We start from the raw sequence: 5,575 nt of genomic DNA, 5'->3' as shown, positions 1-5,575 counted from the left end.
CTTTGTATTGGTTGTGTCTAGGTTGTAATAGGTAAGTATAAAGCCTAGGGAGTGCTTGTGCAATTTCAAATACTTTGGGGTCTAAATTGTAAACATAAAAAATTTCATGTTGTAATTTTGCCCTTTAATATTTTATTTATTATTCTTGCGAGGTATCTATCATTGCTTACCTTTTATGCTATTCATTTTTGGATGTAATCATAAAAACAGAAAGAATAAAGTAACGAACGACTATAAGGGTTCATTTAAAATGATAATAATCTTGACTACATTTGAAAAATGGATTAGCTAGCAAAAAAGACGTTTAAGAAGCTTGGGTACATTTTTATAAATAATTACAAAAATAAAGGCTCATACTTATCATGCAAATTCTTACATGGAAAAAGAAGAAGAACAAATCCCAAGATATGAAAGAGAACAATTCCTTTTTGATAAGTAAGAATATGAAAAAATATGCTTCCTTTTTTGGATAGAACATTGTCCCTGCATTACACATCTATAAATTAGGGAGCGGTATTTCCCTAATGAACATAGAAAATCAAGAAGAAAATAGAGAAACAAAAGGAAGAACTCAAAAGAAGAGATCTATTTTAAGTGGGGTTTTAAGGTACCTACAAGTATATATGGTCAATATTTGTTTTAATTTTTTATGCAAAATTCTAAAATCACTAACGACGTGCTTTATGTTTTTCAGATGGGAATTTGGTTGTACGAAGTCATGAATTTTTCAGGGAAAACGGTATTCTTGAAATATTCATCGGACAACTGGTACTTAAACCAAATCACAAATATCATTGACAAAGTAACCGAAAATTGGGACGACTCCTGGTACTTTTCCTATGATCGCCAAAATATACAAGTTAGAGCATATGATGATGGCGATTGGGGATTGAGGATTGAGGTTACGAAAAAGGGTACGTCAAACACTTTAGGTGTGACATGGAAAATAAAAGAGAATTACACCCGCTACAACTTTATTTTTGGAGACGATACAATTTGGCTCTTCTCTCCAAATTATCCTCTGTCGAAAGATGGGTATGAGCATCAAGGATGGTATTTACGAGTTAACAAAGAATGGAAATGGGAGCCTTATGATATAGTTGCATAATATTTAGGTACTCAAGCCAGTTCCATCTGATGTTTCTAAGTACCCCATAGGTTTTTATTTTGCAATAAGTTTCTTCTCAGCAGGAAGAAAATGCATGGCTGTGCTCTGTGGCAGAATTATACTGCACCCGCTACTGTAATAATATGCATTATTAATTGTGTGGATCTTCTTAGCAGTGCGCAGATTCTGTGTGCATTAGTTCAAGCTGCTCAACAGAAGGGACAAAGAAAACAAAATGCAACAGTAAATGGGAAAAAAGCTTATGGTAATGTAAAAACCATTTTTCTAAGCAACTCCATCTTCAAATACAGGAACCCCATTCAAACTGTTTGGAAACAGACGCAGAAGCATCTTCTCTGCCTCCTCAGACTGTTTGGAAATAGATGCAGAAGCACCTGAATTAGATTTGCTCTATTTGCAATGCGTCTCTTAATTCAGATTTGACCAGGAACTGCGGGCTTGTCACTTTTTGGGCCTTTATAGGATAGGGGGGCCATGCCAACAGCCCATCAGGCCCAAAAGAAGTCATCACATTTTGAATTGTGACCGGCCCAACAAAATTGCCCTCATCAAATTTTTGCTGATCTCCCTTTCCAGCCCACCGTCTCTTTACCCTCGGGAATTCTGATAGACTGATATCTCCCTGTACCAAGAAATTTCTCTAGCGGAATTGTAATTTAAAAAATATTAAAGAAAAGAAAAAACGAAATATTTTATTTTTTTCATATTTAGTTATCAAGGAAATTGTAAGAAATAAAAATATACTAAATCAATATTGAACAATATTTTCATATTTGATTTTTTTTTAAAAAAATTTAATCATATTAAAATAATTTTTTTAAATAGTATTTGATATGTAGAGAAAACACAATAGAAAATGAGTTTTCCTCTAGTTTTTCTCTTTTTTTTTTCCTTTCTTTTCTCTGAACAAAAATCTTGATCCAAACCCATTAATACAATGAGAAAATACAGGAAAAATAAAAAATAGATTGGAAAATCAAAATTTTTACATGAAAAATGAAAAAAAGAATATACAAAAAATTTAAAAAGGGATCCAGTCTACCAGCTTCTCCATGCTTGCACCTGCATTCACACACCCAAAATAATTTCAGTTAGGAAATCAAAATAAAAACTAATTGGTTTTTAAATTTGATTGAAAAAATTAAAATTGATTAATCAGTTTAATCAACAAATTAGTTTTAAGTTTGATTAATCAATTTAAAACTGATTGGTAAATCAAATTAAAAATCAATTTTAAAACTAAATAAATGAACTGGCGATTCAAACTGGTGCAAACTGGTTCAACCAGCCCGATTGGACAAAGTGGCTGGCCACATGTCAGCCAGCCATAGAGACACGTGGCACTATTTTTATTTTCTTTTTTTTTAATCTCCTGTAGCAAGGTGACATCAGTATGACGTCACCCAAAACGTTGCAGCGCATGATTTGTTATGGGAATTTAACACAAATCACTGACGTGATAGTGATCTATCTATCTAGAGAAAACACAGATTGGACGGTCAAGATTGCGTCATATCACTCTCCAAATCGCAGTTCTAAGCGTGCCACGTGAAAGTTAAGGAGTTGTCCCGAAAGGGAGGGTGAATTGAGTTATTAAAATTTTAATTTTTTTTATGAATTCTTTAACCTCTTGTTGATTTATCAAATACACAGCAAAAGCTTAAAACTCTAAAGCTTTGAAGTCTTCCATGATATTTTTGCCTTAACTCCATCTTGTCAAGCTTCAATATACTTTCGCAAGTTCTCGTTCATGCTCTCATGATCTTCAAACTTTATTAGATCATCTTTGAATCTATGTCTTTTAAGCTCCATTTGATCATCTTTCTTTAGAATATAAGTTTTCAATGATCCTTGTGAACATTTGATCTTATATTCACATACTTGAATCATGAAATATCATCACTTAACCAAATATGTTAAATTCCTCTGATTTCTTATCATCAAAATAAGATTTTAAGTCTTGGCCAACAATTTCCCCATTTTTAATGATGATAAACAAGAAGCAAAACATTGAGTAAGCCTTAAAAAGACTCCCCCTTACAATAAGCATCAACTTAACAATATTTGCAATATCAAGATCAATTTCAATATTAATTTCAATATCATACTTATATATCAAAATCACATCATTCAAGATCAAGAACTTTCATAGTTAAGCCAATATATTAACTTAAGTATGCAGTATCATGCTCAGTTTTTGCTCAAAATTTTTTCCCCTTTTGACATCAATCAAAAAGAATAAGATATCAAGAAATACGTATAAATACTAAGTCAATGAGGAACCATAAGTAAAAGTATAGATCTAGTGAAGGCTCAAAATAGAAACTTTACATTTATCATGCATAATAAGATTAACAAAAAGTCTCAAAGTAGCATGAAAAAAATACAAAAGATTGTATATCATAATTTTCAATGATTTCCATAAATCATGATATCATTATTTAACAAGTCTAACTCCCCCTGAATGAAATGTATCTTATATTCAATAAATTCAGACTTTCATTGGTGAATTGTAAACTATGTATTCATGAGGATACCAATTGTGCTTTTAAATTTATCATGTCATGCTTAAATATCAATTAATTTCATGTAAGTGCTCATGGATATCAATATCCAGAATAATACCAATATCATATCAGTGCTACTCATGGATATCAAGTTTGCAACTCAAATCTCTCTCCCTCTTTATATCAACAAGAAGATAAACCGAAATAAATATTATGTAGAGGTACTAAGGACCAAAGCAAATTTCACATTTTGATTGCAATACAAGGTCCATAAGCTAGCATTTATCATAACATGTTTATCCATTAGTCAATCATGCAAGTGATCCATCATTTAGCATGTAAACTGATATGGTCAAGATTTAATCTCATACTCATATATCATATAAAGATTCATGCTTCATAATCATGCCCAATAATTTCATCCTCAAATTTGCAATGTATAGTGAGTCATAAATCATCAATATGAGTCAAGTCATTATCATGTCTTTGGCAATATCAAGATATCATACACGTTAGCATTTTCGTATAGTCATAACTTAGTATTTAGTTCATATTATCATATCATTAGTATCTCACCACATATGCATATCAAAATATCAGCATTTAGCATGTACTTATGGCATATCAGCACATCATATATGCATGGATCATATTATTATAATTTGTGCATTGTGCTACAATTTTGCTCGAATTGTTCTCATGTTGCTCAAGTATCTCTTATTCTTTAATATCTCTCATTTTGCTTAACTACCTTTCATTTTGCTCAAATAACTCTCCTTCTTAATCAAAAATACTTATGCAATAAGCTCAATGCGCTTCATATTTTTGTTTTTTTATTTCATATGAATACCCAAAATTCATATTACTTTCCAAATTTTAATACTTTCTAAGTTAAGCCTTGTACTAATCATCCTATGATTTTGGCCAACAATGTCATTTTTATTTTTATTTGTCTCAATGTTATAGTCATCAATAGTTCCTGCGACCTCTGAAGACTGAAGATTTAGTTTAGTCTTTTGAAGATTTTTAGAATTAGTAAAGTGAATAGGTAGTAGCACCTCAGTCGTCTGAGGTCCAGGCTCAGTCGTCTAAGCCTTCAGTGCTACAATGTTCAGTCGTCTGAGTTTACAAGCTCAGTCGTCTGAAGTCCTCATCTTTTTAAATTTTCCTTTATCTCTCAAGCATAAATTCTTCCCTCTTTTGTTTTATCAAATTATTAGGCTTCAAGCATCCTTTTAGCATTGCCTTTTGAGACATACGACTTCCTTATTCTTTGAAGATAAGCCATGTTCAATTGAGATTCTCTTGATTTGAGGCTACCAATGACATTTTGTGATTTGTCAATTATCTCATAAGCTTTTCTTTATTTCAATTAGTTCATTATCCTTGTCGAAAATTGGATTAAGTGACTTTCTTAATTTCTAAAAGAGAATGACTAATCCTACTACTTTGGAGTCCACTAGAAGAAGTTGATTCTTTTATTCTCCAAATTTATCTAATTTTCACATTTTTCCTCTTTAGTGGACATTTGAACTTAATGTGTCATTTCTTCTTACATAGAAAACATATAGTGTGAGTATAAGCATTAGAGGAAGTGCCAGCATAATTTTTGGAGGCTTTTGTAAAGTACCCCATATAGAACTCCAAAAGAATGGTGATATTGATGTTCAATACATTCGATCAAATGACAATTTAGCAGATTTATTCACCAAAGTTTTGCTTACTACAACATTTAAGAAATTTGTTCATCTTATCGGAATGAGGCATCTTGAAAATCTTAACAGAAGGAGTTAATATTTGAGTGACAGTCAAGAGAGAGTATTATAAATAATTGATGGTAGGTGGCTATCAACATACTCCGACAAAGCCTACCTGCCACTTTGAATAATATAAGAAAAAAAAAAAATATATATATATATAAGGAGGAGTAGAGATTGTG

General features: G+C 31.5%; 1 long non-coding RNA gene across 1 annotated transcript; it reads left to right on the top strand.

Annotated features, from left to right (window-relative positions):
* The first annotated feature begins 526 nt into the window (after positions 1-526).
* LOC131152753 (uncharacterized) lies at positions 527-1,289 on the top strand. Its single transcript, XR_009136096.1, has 2 exons — positions 527-607; positions 695-1,289. It is a non-coding gene; the product is annotated as an uncharacterized LOC131152753 (long non-coding RNA).
* Positions 1,290-5,575: the final 4,286 nt, after the last annotated feature.

This window comes from Malania oleifera, chromosome 4 (assembly GCF_029873635.1).
Source record: "Malania oleifera isolate guangnan ecotype guangnan chromosome 4, ASM2987363v1, whole genome shotgun sequence".
In the NCBI taxonomy this organism is placed as follows: Eukaryota; Viridiplantae; Streptophyta; class Magnoliopsida; order Santalales; family Ximeniaceae; genus Malania; species Malania oleifera.
The sequence above is the reverse complement of the archived record's forward strand: the minus strand, read 5'-3'. Positions and strand labels throughout refer to the sequence as shown.